At 46.2% G+C, this 18,564-nt stretch overlaps 1 protein-coding gene across 1 annotated transcript in view; it reads left to right on the top strand.

The window, feature by feature from the left end:
- The window catches only part of LOC147890541 (protein transport protein SEC16B homolog), a 47,224-nt gene that overhangs the window by 17,661 nt on the left and 10,999 nt on the right, over nucleotides 1-18,564 (top strand). The window lies entirely within an intron of this gene.

The following is an 18,564-nucleotide window of genomic DNA, read 5'->3' on the forward strand; positions in this document are numbered from 1 at the left end:
TGTGAGAGTTCATGTGCTGGGCTATTTCTGAAACATGAACTTACATAAAGTGTAAGGAGGGAGTGCAATGTTGTGTATAGGTGTTTAATGCTACTTTCAGCAATATACATCTGGGAAAGTAATGAGAGGCAGGGCATTGACAGCCCCTGGACTAGCAGAATAGAGAATGCTTCTAACCCTGTGAGTTGACTTCGCTTGGCTTTTACAAGGTGTGTCCTGGATACATTCTTGATATGCTTAATGTATAAAAACTCTGGGAGTAAGTTTCCTCTGTAAGAACATTATAACTGGTCTTCATCTAGTGTCTTTAGAAAGGGAAATTCCCTCATGAAGATAGCTCTGTCTCCCATAAGTCAGCATGCCCTCCTATAAAATGCCATCTTTTCCTTTGGTTCCTGCAGAGCTTGCCTAGAGCTTTCTCTGTTATCTAATGGCCTGAAGAGGCAATATTCCATTCAGTCTGCCCTTGCTTTGTACCAGAACTCGTTTTTAATTGCCTCGTGAGGAAGCCTATTGGCATCCATCTTAACTATTGGCCTGAAGAGGCAATATTCCATTCAGTCTGCCCTTGCTTTGTACCAGAAATCGTTTTTAATTGCCTCGTGAGGAAGCCTATTGGCATCCATCTTAATTGGTTCTTCACTCTCAGGTTAGAATAGTTGGGTCTAATGTCTGGCAGCCTAAGCCCTGCAGTGGAAGACTTTGCAGACTTTACCAGTTGCAATGGGAAAAGGAGAAAGAGAGAAGGATACTGACAAAGACAAAGAAAAGCCCAAGAAGGAAGACAAACCTTAACAGGTGCAGCTCAAACTCAAAGATGTCAACAAGCGATTCAATCGGAGTGGGCTTGGAGTGGATAGCAGGGCGGTCCACAAGACATCTGATTCGACATCCGCATCGACGGGGGTTATTACAGCCACAGTTGCAGCGACAGCCGCAATGGCATCTACATCTTCATTGGTGGGGTCCACTTCAGCCCCAGCTCCAGCCACAATGACGGGGTCTACTTCAGCCACTGTTACACCTGCAGTTACACCTACAGCTACAGTTACATCCACATCCATGACAGATTCTTTATCCAACTCATCACTCAGGTCACTTTCGCTAGAGGCGATACACACATGCCCACATTACTCGACTTTCTCTCCCTTTCAGTCAGCCATCTCTCCCACATCCCACAGGGATTATCTCACCCATGCCTACTCATCTCTCCCATATCCTGCTGGGCTCTGCTCATCCATATCTCAGCCATCTGCTTTTCTTACTAGTTGGTGTTGGGGTAAAGGCACATTGCCACCCCTTTATTAAAGATAGGACACCTATGACTGTCTTAAGACAGTCATAGGGTAAAACCTAATCCTAATAAAACTAATGAGTTTGTGGTGTGGCTCATCACTTCACACCCGCACATTTGAGTCTCTCTCTCTCACACTCTCTTCCCCTTTACTCTTCTTCCTGTTTCCTTCCCTCTCAATTGGTATCAGAGCTTCTTCTCCCTCTACCCTTGCCTACCCACCCCCCTCGACCTCTACCTAGCCTCTGCAAGGGCCAACGGGCCAGCAGGCGACAACGCAGGCCATCAGGCGACAGCGCGGGCAGAGCGCAGGGCGCGGGCGCGGGCAGGAGCGCAGCTGCTAGCTGCAGCAGGGCGGCGCCGCGTCGCGCCAGCAGCTGCATAGCAGCTGCTAGCTGCTAGAGCCCTCGGGCCTGCGCCGCGTGCCTGTGCCGCGTCGCGCAGTTTCGAGCAGGTGTACGGCCGTACGGCCGTCCGTACCGTCGTACAGACTCTGTACGGGCGTCCGTACAGTACGGACGTCGCCGTACCTACAGGGAGCTGCATCAGGGAAGAACTTTCAAAAATTTTTTTTTCCTCTTCTGGGATTCCGTACCCTGCACAGGTACAGGAAGTACAGCAGGACTGCGTAGGTACAGGAAGTACAGCAGGCGCAGATTTTTTTTTGGAAGAAAGAGAAGGAGAAAGAGCACTCTGCTCTTCATTCAGGATCATCTTTCAGTTCTCAAAACTGTGTTTTCTTGAAAGTACAGCAAGTACCTTCATCTCCCTTGTGCTTGAGGTGAACAGAACCACAGTGTGTGGTTGATTGCACAGTTATCTGTTTTCGTGAAGGAAATGCCTTGATTTTGCAGAGGACTCTTATGCTTTTACTGGGTTTGAATCTCAGTTTACAGGTGAGCAGATCATAGGGCTTTTGCCCGGCAGTTGATGCTTTGTATGCCTTGAGGCAGTGTGGTGCCAGAGAGTGGTGCCAGAGAGCACACATTTGTCTCGATTTCCGCAGTGTCGAGGTGACATTTTCTTGCAGGTCACATTTCTTGTGCAACACTCAGAGAACCTCAGTTGAGCCACGCTTGGCCAGGGCGCATCGAGTTTACTCGGTCCCTAACTGTCCATCGTTGACAGTGCTCAAAAGGTTCCTCATTGAGTGTTTGTACGTTGGGATCTGTGTATGTCATTTCTACACAGGGCAGTATATGCATTACACTGTTGGTTGATTTTGTCAGAGAGATTTTCACATTGCATGCTACCTCAGTGTTGAGGTGTTCTTCACTTGGTTCAGGTGTCAGATCAAGGGGCTTTTGCCCAGATTTTATTTGATAGCACTTGGGTTACCGACAGAGATCTTCAGATGCATTTTATCCCCTTGGCAGAAGGGTGATTGCTTGGGATTTATCCCATTTTCTGTTGCAGGTTTTGTGACAGGCTGAAGTGTCATTTTTTTTTTGGTGTATGCCAAGTGGTTTATGCATATTATCTCAGTGCAATACCTCATCTGAGGTGGGAGAAGTGATCAATACAGCCAGTACAGCAGTGTTTACAGCAGTGTTTTGTGTTTTGTCAGCTGATGATGCACTGTTAAAGCACTTGTGGAACAGGTGCAGCATTCTGGATTTACTGTTTATGCCTATTTGAGCACGGTACAGTGTGTCAGAAGGTACAGTGATTGCAGGGACATTTACTGTTTTGCTGCAGATTTTCCTGACAGTAAAAAACAGCACTATTGTGAGTGCTCCTGGCTCTTGATAGAGCAGTTTTTTTTTTTCTGAGAAATCAGAATTTTTTATTCAGTCTTTTTTTACTTCCAGGGAGTCAGATACTTTCCTTATCTGATATGGCATCAGGGGGAAGTGAATCTTCAATTCTGAACATAAAGAAACTGGAAGGAGCACACAATTATGCATTATGGGCAGAACAGTGCTTGAATGTACTTCTGTTAAAGAAGATTTCTAAGCCCATAAGGCTGAAGGGTGTCAAGCCATCTGACATGGCAGCTGATGACTGGGAAGAGCTTGATTTGTCCGCAAGGGCAGCTATCATGCTCACTATTTCTGATACTCTTGTGTTCAATGTTCAGGCTGAAAAGACCTCTTATGGCCTATGGCAGAGGCTAGAAGAGTTGTATGCCCAAAAGAGCTCAGCCAGTAAGGTTTATTGGTTGAAGAAGTTGGTTGATCTTCGCATGAAGGAAGGTACAGCTATGACCTCACACTTGAGTGAGTTCAATGCCATCTTTACACAGCTTATAGCACAGGGATTGAACCTTGATGAGGAGTTCAAGGCTACTTTCTTGTTGTGTACCCTCCCTGAGAGTTGGGACACTTTCAAGACCACCCTGTCAAATTCGAATGTCACTCTTATGTATGCTGATGTAGAGAGCTCTCTCCTTATGGAGGAGATGAGCAGGAAGAATAATGCGAGCAGCAAGTCTTCAAATGCCTTGCAGGTACAGGATAGAGGCAGGACTCAGCAGAAGGGGAGATCTGCTAGTAAGTCCAAATCCCGCAGTCAGTCCTGTGGCAAAAAGGATATTGAATGCTTTTATTGTGGCAAGAAGGGACATGTGAAGTCTAAGTGCTTCAAGTTCATACGGGATCAGAAAGCCAAGAAGGCTGAAACAAAGGATGCAGGCAATGGAAGCAAAGGCAAAGGCAAGGCGAAGGCAGATGACTTGGATGCAGTGAATGTTGCAGCAGAGGACAGTGACAGTGACATACATGATGTTTTATGCTCTTCTGCTGTAATAGCACATGCTTTGGTTATTGATGGCCATGACATGCACACCTGGCTCTTGGACTCAGGTGCTTCTTTTCATGTTACTCCTCATAGGGAGTGGTTTACTTCCTACACAGGTACTTATGGAGTTGTTTATCTTGGGAACAACTATGCATGTCAGATTGCAGGGATTGGCAGTATACAGATAGTATTCCCTGATGGACGCATATTTATGCTTGATGGTGTCCGCCATGTGCCGCAAATCAAGAAAAATCTGATTAGCACTGGCTTATTGGATGACAGTGGTTACCACACCACATTTGGGGATTCCAAATGGGTGATTACTGATGGCCAGGCTGTAGTGGCTGAGGGTTTTAAGAGTGATACCTTGTACCCTCTTTATGGTTCCAGTGTGGGTAATCATGTTGTTGCCATAACCGAGCTGCCAAAGGTTTCATTGTGGCATAGCCGGTTGGGACACATGTCTGTTAAAGGAATGCAAGAACTGTCACGTTTGGGTTATCTGCCGTCTCTTTCTTTTTCAGATTTGCCTACTTGTGATCATTGCATATTTGGCAAGCATTCTGTGACTCCTCATAAGAGGAGAACTCCCCAGAATAGAGCACCGCTTGATCTAGTGCACACTGATTTGTGTGAGATGCCACAGTTATCACTAGGGGGTGCAAAATATTTTATTACTTTCATTGATGATGCCACACGCAAAGTGTGGGTCTATTTCTTGAAGCATAAGGGCGATGCCTTAGATGCTTTCAAGAGGTTTGTCGCTCAGGTTGAGAATCGGACAGGTCGTAGGCTGAAATGCCTCCGATCCGATAATGGGGGTGAGTATGTGTCACATGCTTTTGTGCAGTTTTGCGAAGCTAAGGGCATCAAACAGGAACTCACAGCCCCTCATAATGCATCTCAAAATGGTGCAAGTGAGCGGATGAATCGAACTATTCAGGAGAAGGTTCGATGTATGTCTTATGCTGCATTACCCCATGGCTTTTGGGCAGAAGCCGTGCAAACAGCAGTTCACATTATTAACAGGTCGCCAAACAAGGCTTTGGAGTTGAAAGTGCCAGAGGAGGTGTGGTCTAGCAAGCCACCTTGATATAAGCACTTACGTGTATTTGGCTGCGAGTGCTTTGCTCATGTACGCAAAGAACTGCGCACCAAATTGGATCCAAAGTCTATCAGATGCATCTTTATGGGTTATGGTGACGAAGGTGAAATGGGGTACAGGTTATGGGATCCCGTTAAACGGAAGATTATACGCAGCAATGATGTCATCTTTAAAGAGGATAGTGTACACAAGGAACCCGTGCAACCTGTGGAATACAGAAGGGTTATTTATGATGATGTTGGACAGCAAAGAATGCCCATTTATATGCAGCAGCAGGCTGCTGCAGATAACCCTGTTCAAGAGGGTATACAGGCTGAAAATCAGCCAGATAATTTTGCCAATGATGCACCACTGGATATGCCAGCAGATGGGGCTGTAGAACAGCCAGATATGGTGGTACAGCCACCCGTCATGCATGACGAACAGACTGGACAGCAGCCTAATCCGGAACATTTTGTTAATAGGAGCACCGGTGTACAACGGCCTCCTGCCAGGTTTGTTCCAGGAGCCAATAATATGGCTGATTTTATCATGCTGACAGATTGTGGTGAGCCTTCCAGCTTCAAGGAAGCTATGGGAAGAACAGAGAAAAAGAAGTGGGAGAAAGCCATGCAGTCAGAAATGGACTCCCTACTTCAAAATGATACATGGGACTTGGTGCAGCTACCTGCAGGCAGAAAGGTTTTGCCATGCAAGTGGGTTTACAAAGTCAAAGTGGATTCAAATGCTTTACCGAGGTATAAGGCCAGATTGATTGCCAAGGGATTTAAGCAGGAGAAGGGCATTGACTTTGATGAGATCTTTTCCCCTGTAGTCAAAATGACTACTTTGAGAGCAGTGTTAGCTCTTGTTGCTCATGACGACATGGATTTATGTCAGATGGATGTGAAGACAGCCTTTCTTCACGGAGATCTCCATGATGAGATCTATATGAATCAGCCAGAGGGATATGCTGTTAAAGGGAAAGAGCAGCTTGTGTGTAAGCTCAAGAGGAGCTTGTATGGACTCAAGCAGGCGCCAAGAGAATGGTACAAGAAGTTTGATGCCTTCATGCAGTCCCAAGGGTATCATAGGTGTGAGACCGATCATTGCTTGTACACCAAACGGGCAAAGGATGGCAGTTTGATGCTACTCATTCTATATGTGGATGACATGCTTATTGCCAGTAAATCTCAGCATGAGATTAGTGCTTTGAAGAAACAATTGCATAAGTCTTTTGACATGAAAGACTTGGGTGATGCAAATCATATTCTTGGCATGCGGATTACTCGTGACAGGTCCAAGGGACTTTTGTTTCTGTCACAAAAGGAGTACATTGACAAAGTACTACAGAGGTTTAAAATGGAGGGGGGGAAGTCTATTAGTACCCCGTTGCCTCCACATTTAAAACTCAGCCATAAGGACAGCCCCAGATCAGATGATGATAAGGCTGAGATGGCCAAGGTTCCGTATGCATCTGCAGTTGGTTCTTTGATGTATGCCATGGTTGCCACTCGTCCGGATATTGCTTTTGCGGTGGGAGTCATCAGTAGGTATATGGCAAATCCAGGCAAGCGACACTGGGAAGCAGTGAAAGGTGTCTTGAGGTATCTCAAGGGTACCAAAGACTTGTGCATATGCTATGGTAGGCAGGATGCATTGGTGCATGGTTTTACAGATTCAGACTATGCAGGGAATGCAGATAACCGGAAGTCTACTACCGGTTATATTTTCACATTTGCAGGAGGTGCTATATCATGGGTATCTCGGTTGCAAAAATGTGTTGCACTGTCAACTACTGAAGTTGAATATGTTGCAGCCACTGAGGCTTGCAAGGAAGCAATATGGCTTACTCGGCTGGTGGGAGACTTGGGCATTACAGGAGATATGCCAGTTTTGCATTGTGATAGTCAGAGTGCTATCATGTTGGCAAAGAATCCGGTCTTTCATAAGAAGACCAAGCACATAGATGTGAAATATCATTTCATCAGCAGGGAGGTACTGGAAGACAAGCAACTTGAGCTTGTGAAGGTGCATACTGATGATAATCCTGCAGATTTGCTCACTAAGAGCTTGCCTACAGAGCGGTTTGCACATTGCCGCCACATCATGGGATTAGGATGAGACCATTCTTATTTTATGGTCTTGTATACAGTAATTGTATATTGCTGTAATTTTTATTCTTTTCTCCCCTTTAGGCACATTGGCCTTTAGGTGGGAGGTTGTTGGGGTAAAGGCACATTGCCACCCCTTTATTAAAGATAGGACACCTATGACTGTCTTAAGACAGTCATAGGGTAAAACCTAATCCTAATAAAACTAATGAGTTTGTGGTGTGGCTCATCACTTCACACCCGCACATTTGAGTCTCTCTCTCTCACACTCTCTTCCCCTTTGCTCTTCTTCCTGTTTCCTTCCCTCTCAGTTGGCTCACTCACCTCCTACCATCCTGTCCCATCCTCCTACCTTTGTACCTCCGTCCTTTCAGTTTCAGCTAGGATAGGGACTAGCCGACCCTTCAGACACATGGGAGGCCTTACTCGTAGAGGTACGCAGTAAACGAGCACGAGAAGTGGAGCTGACTTGCTACGCGCAAGAGAAAGCCCGATACACCCAGGATTTGGCTCGTGTCGTATAGGAGCAGGCCCACTTTATTCAAGAGTTGGCTCACTCACCTCCTACCATCCTGTCCCATCCTCCTACCTTTTTACCTCCGTCCTTTCAGTTTCAGCTAGGATAGGGACTAGCCGACCCTTCAGACACATGGGAGGCCTTACTCGTAGAGGTACGCAGTAAACGAGCACGAGAAGTGGAGCTGACTTGCTATGCGCAAGAGAAAGCCCGATACACCCAGGATTTGGCTTGTGTCGTACAGGAGCAGGCCTGCTTTATTCAAGGGCAGGCTGGTCTTATCCAGGGGCTCAGACATGATATTTTGCAGCTGAGGGAGGAGTTCATGTCTACCCATACAGTTCCTGGGAGCACGCTAGTTGTAGAGGCACAGATTGCGAGTATGCAATTTGTCATTGAGGAGACATCGAGGTGGGTAGATGTGGCTAAAGAGGAACCAGTGAAGGCAACTGTTTCGGCCACTCTTTTGGAGCAGCAATAGAGAGCCAGTAAGGCTCTTAACATCAGGGTTCGTGGTATCCCGCGCACCGAGCACATTGATGAGTGATGCGGCTAGGTTTGTGGCCACCACTCTCGGGGTAGCAGAGCATGGGATCGAGAGGGCCTGGCGAGTGGGGAGAGTCCCCAATCGAGAGCAGCCCCTCATTATACACTTTCATGATGCACAGGCGCGACTAGCAACTTTACGACATAGATCCATCCTACGAGACCACCCATCGATCTCCATGGATGAGGATCTTACCCCCTTACAGGTAGAGGAGAGATGCACTGTGATACAACATAGAGATCAAGCCCAAAAGGATGGGAAGTGGGCGGTAGTTCGAGACGGACGGCTCTTTACAGGCCCCCGTCAGGCACAAGGCCCCTCTCCCACATAGGCGGTGGGGTCTATGGAACTAAGGTAACCGAGACCTTATCCTATACCATTTGGAACTGTAATGGTACCTTATGGTCAGAACCAAGGAACTTCTCGGAATCCTATATAGGTCGTGACATAGTCTTCTATACTGAGACACATCAGAGTCCAGAGCGCCCTCTACCCGTGGTTAGTAGCTACACTTGGGAGGCAGCTTACAGGGATGAGACGAGGGACACTAGAAGAGTACGAGGGTATGGTGGAGTAGCAGTTCTCTATAGGTCTTCTCTTTTGGGGGCCATTTCAATAGAGAAGATAGACTTACACTCTAGGTTCCTCTGGATCTGGATTCGACACATAGATAGCCAAGATTTGTTTGTTGTAGTATGCTACTTTCCCCCCGAGACCTCACACTTTGCCCGAGATGTTCAAGAGGAGGCTGAGATATCACCATTTGCGGCTCTCTATCAGGATATCATTGATTTCTCGAGTTGTGGGGAAGTCCTTCTGGTTGGGGACTTCAACGCGAGGATAGGACCACCCCAGATGTCACTTCTTGACTTCAGAGATGACTCTATCATGTTACCAGATTTTGACCTAGAGGATGTAGGTTTGTTGCGAGTCTCAGCAGACAGGCGAGCCCCAGTCACTTCTTATGGTCACGCATTGCTTGAGCTCGACAGGATGCATGATCTCATTATTTACAATGGTCTTGACAGATGGCCATCCTTGGGTGGTTTTACTTGCTTCCCTCATGGAGGGGGGGTCGAGCGTTGTTGACCACATCATGGGTCCCCTTCCTTTGCCTTCTGCATCACAGACTTTTCCGTCGCACCACTACCCCGTGAGGTTGACCACATCTATCTCTTCTTCCGTGTCTCTACACTGCATCTCGCTGTACATTCCACTCCTCCGATCACCCATGTCACTTATCAAGATATACATTTCGATCGTAGTCTTTCACCTAGGTACTTAGCACGCCTTTATACTCTACTCACCTATATTGACTTCATTCCTCTATCAGAGGATCGTGCTGCCCTGATCACCCGTTCACTCCATGAGGCTGCACGTCACGCCTTCCCTCACACTACTCGCTCTACTCACCCACCACTGTTGGGGACCGTTCCTTGCAATAGTTGGTACGATGACAAGTGTAAGGCTTTACGCCGCCAACTTAGACCCAGATTGGTTTGTAGGAAGAAAAGGAGTTTATATGTCAAAATGAGGAATTATTGGACACTTTGTTTAGTAATAACTCCCAAGAATTTTGGTGGAGATTTGTAGAGAGATGGTCCCCTTCACCCCTTACCGATACTAGAGTTTGGCATGACTACGCACGCACATTATATGAGATCCCAGGTCAGCGTGCCCTTGGCCTGTCACACATATCTCGCCCTACTTCATGTACACTCTTCACTAAGGGGGGTGTTAAGGATGCGGTGATGAAGCTTCATAACGGTCGAGCGAAAGATCATGAGGGTCTATGCATCGAGTTCATTGCATATGGGATTAACATCCTTGCCCCGATCCTAGCAAAGCTATTTAACCAAGCCGTTTGCCTTGGCTTTCCACGCACTTGGACTCTTAACACTATCTCACCTATCCACAAGGGTCATGATGCATCGGGAGAGATTTACTTTTGACGGATCACTGGTAGAGATTGTTTCATCATATACCTACCTAGGGGTTATCTTTTCGAGACCGATTTTCACCATGAGACCGGCAATGGAGGCTCACCTGAGTAGAGGGTATGCCTTGTTAGCCAGATTGGAGGGGCAGTGCTTCTGTTCACATTTTCAGGACCCTTGGACCAAATGTCTACTGTTTGACTCCTTGGTTCAACCGGCAGGGATGTATGGCAGCCCTTGTTGGAGACCGGATTTGTCAAATACGGAGTGGCCCCTGTGGAGCGACTAAAAGTTCTTATGCTATCACAGATGATTCTGATGGGATATCTCAAGGTGTATGCACCAGGCACACCTTGGGTTCTATGTGTGTGTGCTAGAGGCACAGTTAGGTGCCCATAAGCACTGTTAGGTGGTGGTAGATGCCACATAGGATGATTGAGAGATTCTAGGAGCTGATTGAGGAGATGATTGAGGAGATGATTGTGGACCTTGGTGGCTCATGTAGAGGTGCCTACATATGGACCTCACCTTTCTTCATTCCATAAGCAAGCAAGCATTCTCATTTCGTGTTCAGCTTCATGCTTTCCTTTCACTTCTTCAACATGGTATCAGAGCACTATGATCCTCCTTGAGCCCATTTATGCCATGTCATCATCATCTTCTTCTTCTTCTTCTTCACGTTCCTCTCCATTTTGCCCCTTTCTGTCCAACCACTTGGAGGGCTGAGTTCTCTACCTAGAAGCAACCGTTCCCAGAGTCCTTTTGGCTGGAGAGACCCTTCGTATGGGCGACCTTCCACGTCAGAGCAATTAGGCAATGGTGCCCACAGACCCGCGCAACAGCTGCCTTCTTCCTGACGCTATTTCGTGCAATACGACTTGCTGGAGCAGCCATTTCGAAATTCCTCTGAGCCACGCTTGCACAACAGCATGAGCTAGCCCCTGTCCAGATTTGAAGTGAAATGGTCCACCAGGGAGGGAGAAACAGACAAAAAACCAGTCGACATTTAAGCTCCTGGCTATGGCGACGTGACGCGGCATTTCACCTTTCTTCTTCAGTGGCTCTTCTCTGGTATACCAGCTTTATTTCTACCTAGAAAACCCTCTTTTCTTTGCTTTGAAGAGTGAGATACAAGCCCTCCAAGATCAGGCCTTTGTTTTGGACACTTTTGACAATGTTGTGAGTTTGGTGCTACATTAGATGCTACTTTAGCATTTCTGATGTTTTAAAGTGTTGAATAGCATCAGTACAATTGTGGCTACAACTTTCCTTTAGGTTGCTATACCTGGATTTGCTTGGAATACTTTCATTTAGCCACCTCTATGAAGCATGCAAGTTGAAGTATCATTTCCATTATGATTTTTATTATGGAATTTGGTTACAAGTCTTTGCTACACTAAATGCTTGTACTTTGAAGCTTTTCAACTCTTTCTAGCCTTGTAAGAGAGTAGACACTGCCCATTTTGGGTTAGACCCTCTCATGGCTACCTTCTTGAATATTGATAAGTTCAATGGTAAAGGCTTTTACACATGGCAGATGAAAGTTAAGTTTGCATTGATGAGGGAAAACCTCTGGGGGCTTGTCAAACCTGCTTCAACTTCTTCTTCAACAGCCTCTAATGCTGGAGAATCCTCAGCTTCTACACACCCGGCACGAGATCCTGCTAGAGAGGAGAAAGCCTATGGCATTATTGCTCTTGGCTTAGTTGATGACTATATTCATCACATTTCTGATTTGGAGTCTCCTTCTGAAGCTTGGCAAAAGCTTGATATTATTTTTGCTTCTACACACCCGGCACGAGATCCTGCTAGAGAGGAGAAAGCCTATGGCATTATTGCTCTTGGCTTAGTTGATGACTATATTCATCACATTTCTGATTTGGAGTCTCCTTCTGAAGCTTGGCAAAAGCTTGATATTATTTTTGGTGCTAGCTCTCACATCTTAAAATTGTCACTTAAGATTGCTTTCTTTGAATTGAAGATGGCTAGTGGCACTCCCTTGGCTGCCCATGTCAATCACATGCGGAGTCTCATGACTCAACTTGCTTCTATCAACTCTCTAATCACTACAGATGATGCAATGGTAGTATTGCTCAAAAGTATGCCTGAAGATTATGATCGTGTTGTTACCACATTGAAAAATCTTCCTAATCCTACTCTTGAAGGTCTTATTACTGCCCTTCAAGAAGACGAAAGGCACAAGGAACTCCGGAGAGGCAATGACACAGCCTATGCCATAAAAACTCAAATGGGCAAGTTTCAGCCTTGCAAACATTGTGGGAAGACTAATCACCTCTCAAAAGATTGCTTCAAGATCAATCCATGCAAATATTGTGGCAAAAACAATCACCATGAAAAGTTTTGTAAAGCAAAAAAGGAAGCAACTACAAAACCAGAAACTGCCAATTTACTTTCAGTTGATGTGCCTCTACAAGATGAGGCCTCCTATGATGATTATGCTTTTTGAACCATCTCCATATATGCTCCAGATCTCTCTTTTATGTTGAGTCAAGGTACTCTGCCTGGATAGTCCTCCAAAATGAATGGAATAAACTATTGTGTTCTTTGTAAATACCTCTGGTCACCATATGATGTAGGCCGTGTGTATGTGTTTTGCTCCATGGTACCTCCTGCAGACATTGTGTGCATGTACATGCAGGGGAGATAACCATTGGAAGGTCTTATATATCCCTTTGTTTACTTCACATCCTTGGGAACCCTTGCGAGCATGAGATTCTAGCCATGGATTTATCCTTGACCACCATGAGATGGCATGAGAAACTATGAGACTAGATGTATCCTTGACATAGCCTGAGGCATTCCCTTGAGGGGGGTTTGATGGGATATCTCAAGGTGTATGCCCCAGGCACACCTTGGGTTCTATGTGTGTGTGCTAGAGGCACAGTTAGGTGCCCATAAGCACTGTTAGGTGGTGGTAGATGCTACATAGGATGATTGAGAGATTCTAGGAGATAATTGAGGAGATGATTGTGGAGTTCAAAGAAAGCAATCTTAAGTGACAATTTTGAGATGTGAGAGCTAGCACCAAAAATAATATCAAGCTTCTGCCAAGCTTCAGAAGGAGACTCCAAATCAGAAATGTGATGAATATAGTCATCTCCTAAGCCAAGAGCAATAATGCCATAGGCTTTCTGCTCTCTAGCAGGATCTCGTGCCGGGTGTGTAGGAGCTGAGGATTCTCCAAGCATTAGAGGCTGTTGAAGAAGAAGTTGAAGCAGGTTTGACAAGCCCCCAGAGGTTTTCCCTCATCAATGCAAACTTAACTTTCATTTGCCATGTGTGAAAGCCTTTACCATTGAACTTATCAATATTCAAGAAGGTAGCCATGAGAGGGTCTAACCCAAAATGGGCAGTGTCTACTCTCTTACAAGGCTAGAAAAAGCTGAAAAGCTTCAAAGTACAAGAATTTGGTGTAGCAAAGACTTGTAACCAAATTCCATAATAAAAATCATAATGGAAATGATACTTCAACTTGCATGCTTCATAGAGGTGGCTAAATGAAAGTATTCCAAGTAAATCCAGGTATAGCAACCTAAAGGAAAGTTGTAGCCACAATTATACTGATGCTATTCAACACTTAAAAGTATCAGAAATGCCAAAGTAGCATCTAATGTAGCACCAAATTCACAACATTGTCAAAACTGTCCAAAATAGAGGCCTGATCTTGGAGGGCTTGTATGTCACTCTTGAAGGCAAAGAAAAGAGGGCTTTCTAGGTAGAAATAAAGTTGGTATGCCAGAGAAAAGCCACTGAAGAGGAAAGGTGAAATGCCGCGTCACGTCGCCATAGCCAGGAGCTTGTTTGTCGACTGGTTTTTCGTCTGTTTCTCCTCAAATGCTTAAACAAACGAGCTCAAACTTCATCAGCAGCTTGCTTGTAGTGTCGCCCAACTCGTGCTCAGAGGAATTGTCGAATCGTTGAGGCATTGGGCAGAATTGTGTGAAAGTTCGCTGAGCGAAGAAGCTATCAGCACGGGCGTATGCGGGAATATCTTTCTAATTGCTTGCCGCCAGGAGGTCGCCCATATTCAAGGATGCTTGGTTTGAAAGGGAAGAAGATGATGACATGGCATAAATGGGCTCAAGGAGGATCATAGTGTTCTGATACCATGTTGAATAAGTGAAAGGAAAGCATGAAGCTGAACACGAATGAGAGAATGCATTTAGAATGAAGAAGGGTGAGGTCCATATGTAGGCACCTCTACATGAGCCACCAAGCTCCACAATCATCTCCTCAATCAGCTCCTAGAATCTCTCAATCAGTCTCTGTGGCATCTATCACCACCTAACAGTGCTTATGGGCACCTAACTGTGCCTCTAGCACACACACACATAGAACCCAAGGTGTGCCTGGGGCATACACCTTGAGATATCCCAGCAATATGCAAGAGACGGCGACTGAGGATCGATTTGCATTTAGATGCCCGGTGTACTACGAGATCTGTGGGTGGCATCACTGTCTTTTTCAGTAGTGGTTTTAGCCCACTAAGAGAGTTTCTAGCACACCTTGATCAGTGACGTGTGGTTGTTTTCATTCTCGAGGCCTTGAGATAGAGAGATCAGCTCATACAAGCATAGAGGAGCGCGTAGGTGGGACTGTCAGAGTGTCAAAGTCTAGTTAGAGGACGAATACAAAGTTTTTATCCGGCAACCAGAGCCAGGGGTAGCAGGGATTTAACATAGTAGAGAGTTAAGAGTGCATGACTCAATAGACGGTCAAACCATGGGATTAACGGTGGCAATTGTCAAACGACGAGCTCCTCTCCAGAGAATATAGAGGAGAGAGGGACCCGAACGCACATGCTGATCAGCAGCAGTAAGCCATCACTGATTTTCTTCCTCAATGATGCCAATCCTCACCAGATGCCATTGTCCCTTAGCCGATCGATGGAGTTGATTCACAGACATCACACATAGTTCCAATCAACTTGAAAAGTAGGTTTCCTATACAAGTCATAATTGTGTGAGCTTGTGATTGAAGGTGCTATAACAATTTGTTCAAGTAGCATAAAGGCAAGCACAAAATAGAGGGGATGAAAAACACAAGCCACTTGGGCCAGAATGGAAGTATGCAATCAACGTATGTGACTACAGAAATGGATGTACTATGGAGAGAAAAAATTGGAGATGCACCTCCTATAAGGTGTCAATTTCTTGGTGACAAAGAAGAGAAAACAACTTTTCCATGCTCCAAGCCCCCCACCCGCTGCTGCTTGCGCTGCCCCCCCCCCCCCCCCCTTTTGGCGCTGCTGCCTATGCTGCCCCCCCCCGCTGCTGCTCCCGCGGCCCCCTCCTTCTCTCCTCCCCTCCCTCTCCTTCTCTCCTCCCCTCCCTCTCTCCTCTTCACTTCTCCCCCTTTCCTGCTGTCCCCTCCCTTGCTGCCCTCCCTCTTCCCCGTCCAGCTTCCCCTCCTTCAACCTCCCTCCTCCTTCAACCTAGACCTGCTCTCTCTCTTATCTCCCTCCTTCCCTCACCCCCCCCCCCCTTCAGGTGTACCCGCGTTTTTTTGGGGGTCTCCTGGGCATTAGGAAAGCGGACCGAGTTTCTTTTTGGCTGATGACACTGCTATTTTTATTGAGGCCTCTTCGCAGTCACTTGATTCTTTCCGGACAGCCTTGGATATCTTTTGCTCAGTTGCAGGGACACACATTAACTGGCATAACCTCAATCAAGATTATATATATGTTTCAGCTATTCAGATTGACAAATTTATCTTCAACAGCCTCCGAGCGATGAGGACACTCTAGGCTAGAGAGTTGACATTGGCTTTTTATGGATTCAGAGGGGTGTTCCTATTAGGTATTTGGGATGCCAGGTAGGATTGGGCATCTCTCCAGCACAATAGTTTACCCCAGTATTAGAGAGTATAAGGAAAAAGCTCATTTTTTGGAGCTCAGCGAAACTCAACCTTGCATCTAGAGTTGTGGTAGTAAACCAGGTTCTTTTGGCCACCGCGTGGTTTGTGTGTTCTTGCTGGTGCCAGTCTAGGGATTGCATCACTCAGCTCCTTAGACCAGTCATGAATTTTTTATGGAATGGACTTGATGGCACGACAGATGTTGTAGCGAGGGTGGCCTGGGAGACCATTATTCTCCTTACATGTGAGGGGGGCCTTAATATCATTGACCTGGACTTGCAGTGCAGGGCCTTGCTTTGTAAGGTGGTGGTGAGGGGACTCATGCTTGGAACCTTGGAAGGATTTCTTTTTTGGATGTGTTCAGGTTTGCACACCTACCTTGGGAGATGATTGGGTGGACAGTCCTCGTTGGATTTTTACTTAAGCACCCGTCAGATCTCCTGTCTCTCCTCTCATGATTGTCATCCTGAAAGCTTGGGGGAGCTTTAGGGACCACTGGGCACCTCCCATTACATACAGTGGTCTGGATGGGAGAGAGGCCCTGCCTACACAGTAGGCACTTGGAAGGCTTTATCAGGCTACTTGAGGATCAGAGAGTACAATCAGTGAGTCACCCTAGAGGAGTAGCACGTAGGATTCAGCAGATAGGTACAGCCATCCCGGTGGAATGGATAGTTGAGATGCCTATTACTTCCACCACTTGGATGGGAGCTTTTTCGAGGACAGCAGTTCCTTTACAGGTGATCTCTCTTCGAGGTCTCGAGGAAGATGCGTTGGTCTTTGATGTTGGGGATGGAGGTATACTCTCTAGATCCACGGATGATATCCTTCTAGAGGTTGCCTTTCAGCCTATCAGGATTGCTGACTACATAGTGCCATAGCCTTTTGATTGAGCTCCTTCAAATGAGGACTTCTTGTCTTGTAATGCCCTTGCATTTGCTTTATAATAAGCTAAGAATCTCCTCTTACTTCCAATTCTTTGACTTGATTTTGAAGACAACCCTCCAAACCAAGAATCAAAGCATTATACTCAACTGCATTGTTAGTTGTGATACTTGGAAGCTCTTGTCCTCTTGCCCACACCTCATGACCTTTAGAATTCATCAAGACTATCCCCTCGGCTCCTTGTTGGCATGAACGACTAAAAGCCCCATCAAAATACAAAACAAAAGTTGTTGGTGGTGTATCCCTTTCATATTTAATGTTCTCCTTACATTTCTTTTCTTCTCCTAGATCCTCCCGTCCTGTGAGCAAATCTACCATAGTGGACCGAGTGGTATTTTTAGTGACAAAAGAGAAAGAGAACTCTTGAAGCTCTGACAACCATTTTGCAAATCTTTTTGTGGACCATGGAGCGGGCTTGCAGTGATACTTAGACCCTGACCCTCTGCTCTTGGCTTTGGGATCCTGGAGGTTGTGGTTATATGGAGGTGCACCTATCAGGTGCTTGTAGTGGAACCCAGGCGAGTGGGAGTGGATAGATCATGGGCATCGAGGGAGGGGGATTCCCTTCTTTCGTTTCACGGTTGGTAATGCCAGGAGATTGCAGCTGAGCATTAGGGGTTTGATTCCCTCCAGAGTCCCCCATTGGGACAGCTTCTTCATCACCGCACATTTGCGTAGGAATTTCTGGAGAAGGCTTTGGAAATCCCTCAGAAATAGAAAGATCACTCTTTTCATTTGGCTTTCTATTCATGGAGGGATTGTAGTGAACCAGTGGAGATCACGATTTGGGGCTGATCCCACGTGCCCTCGCTGTCATTCTGCAGAGGAGTTAGTGTGACATTGCCTTTGGGACTGCAGTCAAGCGAGGACTGTTTGGAAAGGGGTTGCTTTGATACTCAGCATTTTTCATACTTCCGCTTTCTTCATGACTAGGGGCTCGGTCGCATGTTAATCCCTTTTTGGGCCCCAGGTGTTTTATGAGGGTGAGCCTTCTTCTTGGGCACTCTCGGTCCGCCGGCAGGTGATAGAGCCATGCTCTTTTCAGGATATACCACTTGCTCCCTTCAGAGCGTCCCATGCTTCAGTGGACACCTCTTGGGAGATTTTGGCTAGCATTTCCTCTTGGCACATTTGGAGAGCCAGATGTACAGAGGCATTGGATGGCACGCAGATACACCCATCACAGGTGTTCACGGGTATTTGGACTGACACGGTTCACACATTGATAGCCACTTGGGCTAGCATGCAAGGCCCTTCACGGGCAGCCTCTTCTAGGAGGACTGTTTTTCTTTGAGTTTGGAGGGGTTCTTCCTTTTTCTTGGAGGGTTCTACTGGATTGAGATGGCACTATCAGCCACAATCCTTGAGCTTTTCATGCATTGCATGGTGTATCCCGTATGGAGCTTGCTCTAACGGTTTTCCTTAATACTTAATAGAAGTCTCTTTTTGCAAAAAAAAAAAATGCATACAATTTTGTTATGGATGTTTGTTGGAATGATGCAAGGATGTG

The sequence above is a fragment of the Dipteris shenzhenensis genome, chromosome 19 (assembly GCF_047967505.1).
Source record: "Dipteris shenzhenensis isolate YYH24624 ecotype China chromosome 19, Dip_SZ_1.0, whole genome shotgun sequence".
Classification (NCBI taxonomy): domain Eukaryota; kingdom Viridiplantae; phylum Streptophyta; class Polypodiopsida; order Gleicheniales; family Dipteridaceae; genus Dipteris; species Dipteris shenzhenensis.